The sequence below is a fragment of the Arachis hypogaea genome, chromosome 11 (assembly GCF_003086295.3).
Source record: "Arachis hypogaea cultivar Tifrunner chromosome 11, arahy.Tifrunner.gnm2.J5K5, whole genome shotgun sequence".
Lineage (NCBI taxonomy): Eukaryota > Viridiplantae > Streptophyta > Magnoliopsida > Fabales > Fabaceae > Arachis > Arachis hypogaea.
In genome coordinates, this window is record NC_092046.1 from 16,869,845 (window position 1) to 16,883,776 (window position 13,932).

The 13,932-nt window shown below is 33.5% G+C and overlaps 1 pseudogene; it reads right to left on the reverse strand.

The window, feature by feature from the left end:
• Positions 1 to 7,669: 7,669 nt before the first annotated feature.
• Positions 7,670 to 11,890, reverse strand: LOC140176044 (uncharacterized; annotated as a pseudogene).
• Between the last annotated feature and the right edge of the window lie 2,042 nt (positions 11,891 to 13,932).

Below are 13,932 nucleotides of genomic sequence, written 5' to 3' on the forward strand. Positions count from 1 at the left end.
TGGTGGCTGATTTTAGTGTACACGTAACATAACTCATTTCTGTATCTGCAGCAAATTTGGGTGTAAAAACGAAGATATTTGGGTGTAAAACGAAGATATTTGGGTGTATTTTTATTCTGATGAGTTCTGCATAATTCAGAAATCTTCCTCTTCTTCCTCCTCATCTCTGCTGCTTCTTCTTCTTCATCTTCTTATTTCATATTCTTATAATTCTTTTTGGGAGGAAAAAATCAAACAAAGAAGAAAAAATACATAATGTTGCAAAATCAAAAGAAGGAGAAGAAACACGACGATGAAGATGAAACATGCGAAGAAAAAGGAGGAGAAACACAAAGAAGGAGGAGAAGAAGAAGAAAAAAGAGGAGGAGGAGGAGAAATGCGAAGAAAAATGACAGTTGTGGTTTTCATCGAGGAAGAAGAAGAAGAGTCGTTCATAATGGTGAGTAGCGCACTTTGGAAACAAGAAGTGGTTGAGTAACGTTCGTATATTTACTCTTGAATGTGATAGTGTAATGCGCGTGTGTTTTGTTGGGCTTGTGCCAACTTGTAAGACTTGTAAGCCAAAAAAGCTTGTATGTGTAGCATACTTGTATTAAGAATATAGTAGATTAAAATTATCACAACTAGAAAATTATTTAATACAGACAAATTTACAGACAGATTTAGTCTTTATTACAGATGGATTTTTGGTTATTGACGAAATTACCGACGGATTTTGTCCATCTGTAAAAGCCTCGTCGGAAACTATTTACCGACGGATTTTTTCTATCGAAAAATTACCGACGAATTTTTACCAGTTACCGACAGATTTTCCATCGGTAAATTCTCCCCTCCATTTCACTGAAACGTCAAACTTTCCAACGGATTTTCCGTCGGTAATTAGAGACGGATTTTTCGACAGATTTTCCGTCAGTAATTACAGACAGATTTTCTGACGGATTTTCCGTCGGTAATTACAGACAGATTTTTTGACGGATTTTCCGTCAGTAATTGAAAACAGATTTTCTGACAGATTTTTCGTCTATAATTTGAATCTTGAAAAATCATCCCACACTCTGAATACAGACAGAAAATCCGTCTGTAAATCCGTCAGTAAGGTAAAATAGAATTTTTTTTAGATTTTTCCATTGCAAAATGAACTTGTTTTTATACAAAATAAATATAAATTTAATACAAATTTTTATCTAATGTGTATTCGAATATTTATAATATTTCAAAAAATAAACAAATTCATCGTATTATCAAACTAAACGAAAAGTACTATCTAATTTCAATGTTCTCATCATGGAATGACTTGAAGGACACTCAAATAAATAGATCTGTATTTCACACTGATATTACACACTGATTATTACACACTAATATTATCAATGGAGCTTTATTACACTGCAAATAACAAATATTATCAGTTATGAGCTTACCTACTGGAATATATCCAACGGTTCTCTTAATTGTAGAAGAAGTAGCTTGATCACTGCTAGAACGGCTTGTGGCACCATGAACGAGTCTAGCTAATCCAAAGTCTCCCAAGTGAGCAACAACTTCGTCATCAAGTAGTGTACAGAACACAAGAAAATTGACACAATACATTATTGAAGTGTGAAAGAAAAAAGATTTGCCATAAAAAGTATTCCTTGATTATTGTAAAGTAGGGTACAGAACACAACAAGAAGTTACCTTTTCAGTCTGTGTGCTAACTCCAGAGGGAATAATTGGTCCTGCTCTCCCCATATTATCAGTGTAGGTTGTAACATTAGAAAATTATGCATTTTGAGAATCTGAACTGCTAAAATGCCAAAAGACACAGTAAAACTAACTCATAACATTAAATATATACAAAGCTAACTTATTTTATATATCAAGTACTTGTTCATTAGTCGCACTTCCTTTATGATTCTTTTATTTTGATATGTTCCTCACTTTTATTGTGTGCAAATACCAATGCTCTAATACAAAGCTTAGAAGAAGTGAAACAAACCTGGGATATCTTATGAAGATCAGAGAATTTTCTACCCTTAATTAATGCTTCGAGTAGTTCTTTCCTCTGGATGTGGTTGGAACGTAACACATCACCTGCCAATAAAACCAGTTTCAGCAACAAACAAATTCCTCTTGTAAATTGGCAAAGGGCAAACTCATGCTTTATGTATTGACACTCACCGAGACCATAAAGCTATTAAGGGTCCGTTTGGAAAACACCAAAAAGCTACTTTTTTCAACTTTTGACTTATAGAAAGTTACATTAATGTGTTTGGTACAATTTTTTAAATAAACTTTTAACTTTTCAAAAAGTTATTTAAGAGCTTTTGAAGAAGTTAAAAAATGTGACTTCTCCTATTTTCAAAAGCTATTTTATCACTCTTATTTAATGCACAACTTTAAAACAATGACTTCTATAATAACTATCCAAACTCAAAATAACTTATTTAAAAGTTATTATTAATAAAAGTCCTTATATTTTAAGCTCATTTTTCAAAAGAACTTATTTAAGAAGTTTAGCCAAACTGGCCCTAAGTCTATAATGCAAGTGTAACCTACAGATCAATGTCGTGGTTGGAAGGAATACTAGCATAACTAGTTGATTCAAGTTTCAAATCATCAATGCTTAACATCTTCAAGAATCAACTAACTATAACTTCATTTAGTAATGAGAGAAAAACCTAGATAAATCTTTCTCATTTATTTATTCCAAAAGCATTAGTGTAGTAGGTAACAAAGATACCCCTCCAACAAATTGAGATATTCCAAAAGTCCATATTCCAAATTTATGATAGCAGGAAGCTAAAATTGATGATTACAAACTAGTATTAACTAGTTTAGGAAATTTAAATTAGAGAAAAATTAAAAGATAGAGACCGAAAAAGAGATGAAGTAACCTATTCTGTGTACCTGTGATTCCCAATTTCAAATGAGAAGCATGATGAATGGATCTCATGAAAATGAAGAACTGGCAAGGGAACATTATGCTACTCGAAGCCATGATGAGCAACACGGGAACTATGATTTCAAATGAGAAGAATTCAAAAATTGAAAGCGATACAAAACCATACCTGAACCGGTGGATGAGTGCAGTGATTCCTAAACCGGTCGATGAGGATGACCAGCAAATGGCCGTTGCTGAGGTCAGTGATGAGATCGTGGACGGAGCGATAGAGAGAGCAGCGGCGGTGAAAGAAGCTCGTGCGATGGAGAGCATGGACGGAGAGAGGAAGAAGCTCGTCACTTGTGTGGAGTGTGAATGGAGCTCGAGAAGGTAGGATCTGAGTTAAGGTTAACTCAATATTTCTGACGGAAAATTTAAATTACAGACAGATTTTTTGTCTGTAATAATTTAATAAAACGCAGCATTTTTGTTCATTTAATTACAGACGAAATTTTTGTCTGTAACCATTTTCCACGAAAAAAATTAATTTTTCCAACAGAATTATCGACGGATTCTCTTTTCCGTCTGTAATTTACGCTAATTCATTTTTTTTTGTTTTCCGACAAAAAATTCCTCGCAAATTCCGTCTGTATTTTCGTGGGATAAAATCCGTCGGAAATATCCGTCTGTAATAACTAGTTTTCTAGTAGTGTATATTGTTACTAACATTTTATTTATTGATTAATATTATGGTAGATTATTATTATTTTATTATTTTTAACTTTATATTTTATTTTAAATATTTAAGTTTTTATTATTTTTTATTTTCTTATTATATGTGTTCATATTTATAAAAATTTATGTAAATTTCAAACAATGCACTATATATCTTTGATTATTTAAATGTACTTCAATTGATGAAATAGTTTCACATGAGTTTTAATTTTTTTTTAAATTTGTCATTTCACTTGAATATTAATTCTAATAGAAACATAAATAAAAATTAAAATAAATATCTAATTAATTTTATTATTTAATATTATTTTTAATGTTTTTAATTAACTAATAAAGATAACATATTAGTCATTGCTTCATTTTTAATAAGATGACAAATTAAGAATAATTAACGGGAATAAACGAGATAATATTCAATTTGGTCCCTGAATTTACATGTGAGTTTTAATTTAATCCCTAAAGTTTCAATTGCCTTTATTTAGTCTCCAAACTTTGCGAATATAACTTATATTAGTCTTTGAAACAATTTTCAATGTACAAACATTAACGGAACATTGTTATGGACAGCCGGATGCCACACTAAACTTTGTAAAATGATGTCGTTTTAGTTTTGGCACTCAAATAACCCAAAAATAACATAGTAAGTATTGTTTATTAAAATTTTACCTAACAAAATAAGTTATACGACGCCGTTTTTGAGCTATTTAAATACCAAAACTAAAACTTTATCATTTTACAAGTTTTAATTTGACATCTGACCATCTATATCAGCGCATCATTAACATTTTACCTGAAGGACTAAATTGAGACTCGCGTCTAAATTGAGACTCACGTGTAAGTTCAGGGACCAAATTGAGTATTAACTCGAGAATAAATATATATTGAATACTTATCCATAGATATTCTATAACGAATCACTATTAGTGTATATATCATGAATGCTAATTAGTGTAATACCCTTAATATCAAAATGCCATGCTTTTGGCTGCGCTACTACTCAAATAGCAAGGATATTATGACGACCTTCATATACTTAATAATAAAATAGGAGTCTTTAACTCAAAATCGTATCGCTATTTTCTTTGAAAAACCGAAAATACTTTTTCTTTTGAAAAATATATGTAGATATAGATCACAGCACTTTTATATATATATATATATATATATATATATATATATATATATATATATATTTATAATTACTTACAAGACTTCTTATGTAAGTAATTATAAATATTACATATGTACATACCATAACAATCACGATTCACGACTCCTATCATTTTTACAAAAATATAATAATAAAGGCGAGTGAGAACTATAACTAAGCTAATACAACAATATTGCGTAACCAAAAGCGTAATAATCTCTTCATAAGCTTCTTCGTCCATTTCCTGAAAAGATAAGGCTATAGGGGTGCGAACCTAATCACAGAATCTCACTAGAGGAGTTTTAGAATTGTCATAAGAAGATATATAAAAGAAATTTGTTTTCAACTACAATAATCATCGCTCGTCTTATGAATCTTTTTAAAATCACAACAATTAATCATTGAAAGCTATTATTCACATCATACTTAGAAGAACTCCAAATCTGATACCATTCCATAACATTACAATACATACCAAAGGAACAATCTAATCAAATTTACCACTGATTCATCCAATCACGGCCTTCAGTCCAAACATAACCAAATCATGGCCTCCGATCCAACACAAAATCAAATCACTTCCTCCAGCCCAATACAAAATAAATCACGGCCTTCGACCCAAAATACACTGCAATACATCCGCCATAATCCGAACTAACCAGTTACAATCACAAGTAATGAAATTCAAACATAATTAAGAGCAATTATAGCAAGTATGACAGTTAGCAGTTAAACAGAAATATTCACATAAGCAAACCAAATACAATATGCACACCCAAACAATGTCACATAGATGCATATGATGCATGTCTGTCCTACTGGCCATAAGCTCACTTGTCTATTATAATGTCAAACTCGACACATCCGGTAGCTAACTCAGACATAGAACACCACATCACGGAGCAAGTGGGACTAACCACAATCCTTGTGTCAACCCATACAAGTGGTTTACACTATATGTAGCAAGTGGGGTAACGCCTCAACCCTTGCATCTACCCAGGCAGGTGCCTTTCACCACAATCCCGGAGCAAGTGAGACAAACCACAAACAATCCTTACATCTAACTAAGCAGGTGCCTTTCACCATAATTTTGGAACAAGTGGGACAAACTACAACTCTTGCATCTACCCAGACAAGTGTCTATAGTCTCAACCTCGAGCAAATGGGACAACGCCTCAACTCTTATGTTTACCCAGAAATCTCAAATCTTAACTCAGAACAAGTGGGACTAAACCACAACCCTTGCGTTTACCTAAACAATTAATCAATAATCATCATTATCATCATAAAAAAATTCATTATTAACATAATCGTAATCATCACTAATCAACCTCAATATTCTTCAATCTCAATCATATTCAGAATCAAACATTAATCAGGATAAATTAAGTCCCCTTTTGTTTAACCAAATTATTAAAACAATTTCAACTTCAAATTTTGGGCCTTCCCAAAATTTCGAAAATCGTTCCATTTCTCCAATCAAATCTAAATACTTCAAATTCACTCAATCATTTTAAAATATAACTTCTTTAATTACCATTAATCAAACGAAACTCATTTATGAATTTACTAAGTTCCCCAAAACTAATTTCACTTCATTTTCAAGCTTAAAATTTGTTTGGAAAGACTCGAAAAATTTTTTTATTCTTAAATACACACTTACATTACTTTATTTTTCATTAAAATCCTCAAAACATCACTCTTCAATTCATATTAATTCAATAAAACTCAATTTCGTTCAATTAAATACCCAAATCATAATTCTTTTTATAATTAACCAAACCAAAATAAATTAAATCGTCAATTCACTTATATTACTTTATTTTTCTCTAAAACTCTTCAAAAACACAGTTCTTAAACTAAAATTAATCAAACAAAACTTATTTTCATTCCATCAAGTACCTAAAAACTAATTTCAACTTCATTTCTTTAGTTCAAGACTTCTCTTAAAAAGAGACTAACAAATCATTTCATTTTACCAACCCAAATTCTGATGATTTAAATTCACTTAAATACTTATATAAATTTCGACAGTATTTCTTCTAAAACTCGAACCATGCTACCCTTCAAGAGTTCGAACTAAACCAATATCTCTCATCAATCGCCTTAAATATCAAACCATTTTCCAAACATATATATAAATCTGATCATCCAGGACACTCAACAATTCTCAATACAAACCAATAAAAAAAGTCAAGAATCCCAACAATCAAGAAATCAAGTCAGTTATAGGCAACTCAACGTTTCATTTACTTCTTAACAAACTCAGTTGACCAGTTCCATTTATCCAAACAGCTCAAGGTAATCCATAAGATTCACATAATCACAAAAATATATTTTTCATATCGATATCAATTTATAACAATTTTTGGAAATAAAACAAGTTTAAGAAAAAGCCACTATCTCAAATAGTCGAAACCCACAAAACCAAACGCGTCTAAAAACCCTTTTCTTTTAGTCCACAATTAGCGGCAACAAATTCGACCATTTTTCGCAGCAGCAACAGCTATAAAACACCATACACAGTAACTCAACCTTGAGATATTAACATCAGGTAATCTGATACGGAATGTAACCCAGGATAAGATGGAAGATCAAAGAAAGGGATTCCTCTACCTCAATTTGATTTCCTGATGCAACAGCTAAGGAAATCACGCTACCTCACCTGTTCACACCCAAGTTTCTCAAAGAAACTCAAAAAAAATTTCATTCATAAAAATTAAGGAAAAAAATGGCTACCAGGTTTTAGAGGGTTTTTATACCTCTTAAAATTAAATTCCTAACTCATAAGTTCACTAGAATAAAATATGGGCCAAATCATAATTGGGCCTAAAACAAACAAATAACAAAAATAAAATAAACATAGAATAAACTCTAAGAAAGTGATGTCTCTTTTAATGCATCTTGAATAATGAGAGTCTTCAATACATCTTGTAAAATAGTAAGACGTGTGACTTTTGATAATCGTTAATCATTGTCTTGCCCAATTCTTGATGCATCTCCTGAACACATGATTTATCCATATTTGTAAAACCTTCTTTTATTCTCTTAGTTGTTGCTCTTGTAATTGGACCAATTGGCATATGACAGTTCTCAGTTTGTCCCATAGGGCTCGTATGATTCCCTCCCTCCTGAAAAAGATTCATCCTCGAATCTGCATCACAAGCAAACGGAGATAGGTCAGAGACATTAAAAGTAGCCGATACATTATACTCACCTGGAAGGTCAATCTTGTAAGCATTGTTATTGACCCTTTCGAGCACTTGAAATGGACCATCACCCCTAGGGTCTAACTTGGATTTTCTTTGAGTAGGAAATCTCTCCTTTCTCAAATGAACCCATACCCAGTCACCAGGTTCAAAGATAAGTTGTCTTCGACCTTTATTCACCCGTTGGGCTATCAACTTATTTTTCTGTTCAAGCGATTCACATGCTTTCAAGTGCATTGCTTTAACTTTTTCAGCTTTACCTTCAGCATCCAAGCTAACAATATCACTCAAAGGCAAAGGTAATAAGTCCAAAACAGTTAAAGGATTAAAACCATAAACAAGTTCAAAAGGAGAAAACCCAGTAGAAGAATGAATAATTCTATTATAAGCAAACTCAATAAAAGGTAAACAATCTTCCCAAGTTTTCAAATTCTTACCAACAACAGCACGTAATAAGGTCCCTAATGTTCTATTTACTACTTCAGTTTGACCATCAGTTTGAGGATGACAAGTAGTAGAGTATAATAATTTTGTGCCTAATTTACCCCATAAAACTTTCCAAAAATGACTCAAAAATTTTACGTCATGATCAGAAACAATAGTTTGGGGAACACCATGCAAACACACAACCTCTCTAAAGAACAGATCAGCAATATTTGTTGCATCATCAGTTTTATGGCATGCAATAAAATGAGCCATTTTACTAAATCTGTGTACTACAATAAAAATGCTATCTCGACCTTCTTTTGTTCGAGGCAAACCAAGTACAAAATCCATAGAAATATCAACCCACGGATGCATAAGAACATGTAAAGGGGCATACAAACCATGTGGTAAAGACTTAGATTTAGCCTGTTTACATGTAACACACTTAGCACAAAATTTTTCAACATCTCTACGCATGTGGGGCCAGTAAAAATGTTCAGATAACACATCCAATGTCTTATGCACACCAAAATGACCCATCAAACCCCCATTATGTGATTCAAGAACAAGTAAGTTCCTCATAGATCAAGCAGGCACACAAATTCTATTACCACGAAACAGAAAACCTTCATGTCTATAAAATTTGTTAAATGCACTATGTTCACAAGAGGCATAAATAGCAAAAAAGTCAGAATCAGTGACATACAACTCCTTTAAAAACTCAAAGCCCAATAACTTAGAGGTAAGTGTAGTAATCAAAGCATACCTCCGAGATAAAGCATCAGCAACGACCTTATCTTTACCTTGTTTAAAGGCAATCACATAGGGAAATGTTTCAATAAATTCCACCCATTTAGCATGTCTTTTATCAAGCTTACCTTGTCCTTTTAAGTGCTTCAAAGATTCATGATCCGTGTGAATCACAAACTCCTTAGGTAAGAGGTAGTGTTGCCAAATCTCTAAAGCCCGAACCAAAGCATATAATTCTTTGTCATATGTTGAATATTTACGCTGAGCTAAATTCAACTTTTCATTGAAGAAGGCAATGGCTCGTTTTTCCTGCATTAAAACAGCACCTATACCAATCCCAGAAGCATCACATTCAATCTCAAAGGTTTTATCAAAGTTAGGTAAAACAAGAATAGGAGCAGAACACAAACAGTCTTTAAGGGTATGAAATGTAATGTCTTGTTCCTTTTCCCATTTAAATCCAACATCCTTTTTTATAACCTCTGTGAGAGGCGCAGCAATGGTAGAAAAATTTTTTACAAATCGTCTATAAAACCCAGCTAACCCATGAAAACTTCGTACCTCAGAAGCATTCTTAGGCGTTGGCCATTCACGAATAGCCTTTACCTTTTCCTCATCAACTTCAATTCTACTCGCACTCACAACAAAACCAAGAAATATAACTCGATCAATACAAAAAGTGCACTTTTTAAGATTAGCATATAATTTTTCTTTTCGAAGCACTTCCAAAACAGTTGAAACATGTGACAAGTGGTCATCCAAACAAGTGCTATAAATGAGAATATCATCAAAATAAATAACTACAAATTTACCCAAAAAGTCTCACAAAACATGGTTCATTAGACGCATAAAAGTACCAGGGGCATTAGTTAATCCAAAAGGCATTACTAACCACTCATATAATCCATGTTTTGTTTTAAATGCAGTCTTCCATTCATCCCCTGGTTTCATTCTAATTTGATGATACCCACTTTTCAAATCAATTTTAGTGAATATGCATGCACCATATAACTCATCAAGCATGTCATCTAACCTAGGGATAGGATAACGATACTTTACCGTAATTTTATTGACTGCACGACAATCCACACACATTCGCCAAGTACCATCCTTCTTTGGAACCAACAAAACTGGTACAGCACATGGACTCATACTCTCCCGGATGTGACCTTTGGCTAATAACTCCTCCACTTGCCTTTGAAGCTCCTTTGTCTCTTCAGGATTACTCCTATAGGTTGGTCTATTAGGAATGCTAGCACCAGGAATAAAATCAATTTGGTGCTCAATCCCACGTAATGGAGGCAAACCACGTGGTACGTCAGTAGGAAAGACATCGGCAAATTTCTGCAACAAAGAGACAAAGCTATTTGGCAAATTTGGGTTAAGGTCAGTGTCAGAGAATAAAATATCCCTAAACCGAACCATAAACAAAGCTTTTTTGCCTATTAAAGCACTCTTTAAATCTCTCTCTTTTGCAAAGAAACACAATTTGCTCTTAACTTTCTCAATTTTTTTTGTATTTGTACTACTCTCATGACATGGACTCTTTTCTTTCTTTTCACTCACCTTTGGGCCTTTTGCTATATTCTTTTCTCTCATAGCCTCTTTTCTCTCAGATTTTTCTGTGATCTCACATCTCATATTTCCCTTGGTATCCTGTTGAAGCTTCAACTGGTCAAAGTAAACCTCCTTAGGTGATAAAGGAGCAAGAGTGATCTTGCGACCATTAAAATCAAAGGAGAATCGATTCGTGTAACCATTATGAAAAGCTCGACGGTCGAACTGCCAAGGTCGCCCCAATAATAAATGACAAGCTTGCATTGGCACCACATCACACAATGCTTCATCAACATACTCGCCAACAGAGAATGCAACTGTCACTTGTTTGTCAACCTTGATCTCTCCACTGTCATTCAACCACTGCAACGTATATGGTTTAGGATGTCGAACACATGTCAAACCCAATTTCTCCACCATAAGTGTACTAGCCACATTAGTCCAACTCCCGCCATCAATAATTAAACTACACACTTTTCCACCCACCAAGCATCTAGTATGAAAAAGATTGTGGTGTTGCTCTAGACTTTCTTCTTTCACCTGCAAATTCAAAGCACATCTAACAACAAGAGATTCACCATGGACTGCATACTCAACATCACCATCAGAACAATCCTCCAAAGATGGCATGCTATTATGATCAGAGTCATCACCATGATCAGAATCAGACACAATATCATCTCCTCTAATAACCATCAATCTCCTATTTGGGCAATCACTAGCATAATGACCCATACCATGACACTTGAAGTATTTAATATCTCGATGTCTAGAAGTAGCAGAAGAAGAGTTAGAATTACCTTTCTTCTTCGTAGCATCAAGCAATGCATTGGATTCAACACCCTTAGTCTTTGTTGTGTCAGCACTACGAGACTCCCACTTTGGATTAGCATGCGATAATCCTCTTGGTGCTCTTCTTTGTTGTTGCCTCTCCACCTTCATTGCCATACTGACCAAATCCTCCATCTCCACATAATGATGTAACTCCACCACATCAGCAATTGCTCTATTCAAACCACCCACAAATCGTGCCATAGTAACCTCAGTGTCCTCTTCTATGTTGGCAGTAATCATAAGCATTTCCATTTCCTTATGGTAGTCTTCAACGGACTTGGAGCCTTGAGTCAGTCGATGTAACTTCTGATGCACTTTCCTGTAGTAGTACGAAGGCACAAATCGTTTTTTCATGAGGCACTTCATAAGATCCCAAGACTCTATAGAGTGATCATCATTCCGCTGTCGTGTCTTCACTAGTTCATCCTACCAAAGCAAGGTGTAGTCAGAGAATGCAACTGCTGCCAAACGAACCTTCTTTGCCTCAGAGTAATTATGACAAGAAAAAATTCTTTCCACCTTACGTTCCCACTCCAAATAAACTTCAGAATCATTTCTCCCTTTGAATGGTGGTATTTGCATCTTGATGGCGTTGATATTGCTATCTTGACTTTTATGTCGAGGTGTTATAACCCCATCAGAGTCATCATCAGAAGGTACATGATTCTGACGCCGATTCTAGAAAGGTCCTTGTTTAGTAATCTTGGATAGTGTCTGTGTCACCTCTTGCTTCCATGCTTCCAATTTAGTCAAGCGATTAGTTAAGTGTTGAATGGCCCTTTGCATCAACTCCATGTCAACTAAAGTATCTTCGGAATGAGCTGCCATAACAATGAACCTGTAACAAAAATGTTATAAAAGGACCTCACAATCACTCGCTCACGTGTTTCACTCAAAGATGGACACTCCTGTTTATTCTCAAAATTGGCTTTTACCCTCTATTGAACTTACCACTCTTGTCTTTTACCACTCTTGAATCTCTTTGACTGTTGCACTTTAAAAATCATATAAAAATAAAAGATAGAGAAAATCCGACGCAACGATAAGAGAAAAAGATGGACAGAATAATAAAAAGGGACAAAGACACAAAAGACAAAAGATAAGAATAATAAAAAAATGATAAAAAATAATAAGAATAAGAATAATAATAATAACGCACGTAATGATTTTTTTTTTTTTTGAGATGGTTGCTTTGTTTTTGTTTTTTTATAAGAACACAACGCTTTTTTTGTTGTATTTTTTTTTTTTTGCTTGAGTGCTACTATGTAAACTTCAAAGTATGTACTTTTTTTTTGTTTTTTGGATACTCAAGATGTGTTGGCAAAAGAAAATTTACTAATAATAAGAAGAAACTTTAAAGGACGTACTCTTTTTTTTTTTACTAATAATGAGAAGAATGATAATAAAGAAATAAAAAGGAAGGACGAAAAGAATAATGATGAACACAAAAGCAGCAAAGAAAGAAAAATAATCCTAGGAAAAGGAATTAAAAGCCAATCAACAAAAAAAGAATAAGACGTAAGGATAAGGTGACTATGCGTGGCTGGAAGTTTTTTTTTTTTTAATTTATATAGAACACAAAAAGGGTGAACGTAGACTAATGAAAATTAATCTAATACCTGAAATCTGATACCAAATGATACTAAACGTAACCCAGGATAAGATGGAAGATCAAAGAAAGGGACTCCTCTACTTCAATTTGATTTCCTGATGCAACAGCTAAGGGAATCACTCTACCTCACCTGTTCACACCCAAGTTTCTCAAAGAAATTCAAAGAAAATTTCATTCATAAAAATTAAGGAAAAAAATGGCTACCAGGTTTTAGAGGGTTTTTATACCTCTTAAAATTAAATTCCTAACTCATAAGTTCACTAGAATAAAATATGGGCCAAATCATAATTGGGCCTAAAACAAACAAATAACAAAAATAAAATAAACATAGAATAAATTCTAAGAAAGTGATGTCTCTTTTAATTCATCTTGACTAATGAGAGTCTTCAATGCATCTTGTAAAATAGTAAGACGTGTGACTTTTGATAATCGTTAATCATTGTCTTGCCCAATTCTTGATGCATCTCCTGAACACATGATTTAGCCATATTTGCAAAACCTTCTTTTATTCTCTTAGTTATTGCTCTTGTAATTGGACCAATTGGCATATGACAGTTCTCAGTTTGTCCCATAGGACTCGTATCATAATCCTTAGTAATATATAACAGAATAGCGATTATAGAAATTCGGAACAAGAAACAACTTACCGTAATTATAAATAAGCGAGAGAACGGAATATTAGCAGCTTGATGTCGTATGCAACAGTCATTAAACTCAGCATGCAAGAACCAAAACTCAACCCTACATCACCAACTGACAATTTATAGATTTCTCATCAAGCCGCACCTCGGTTTGA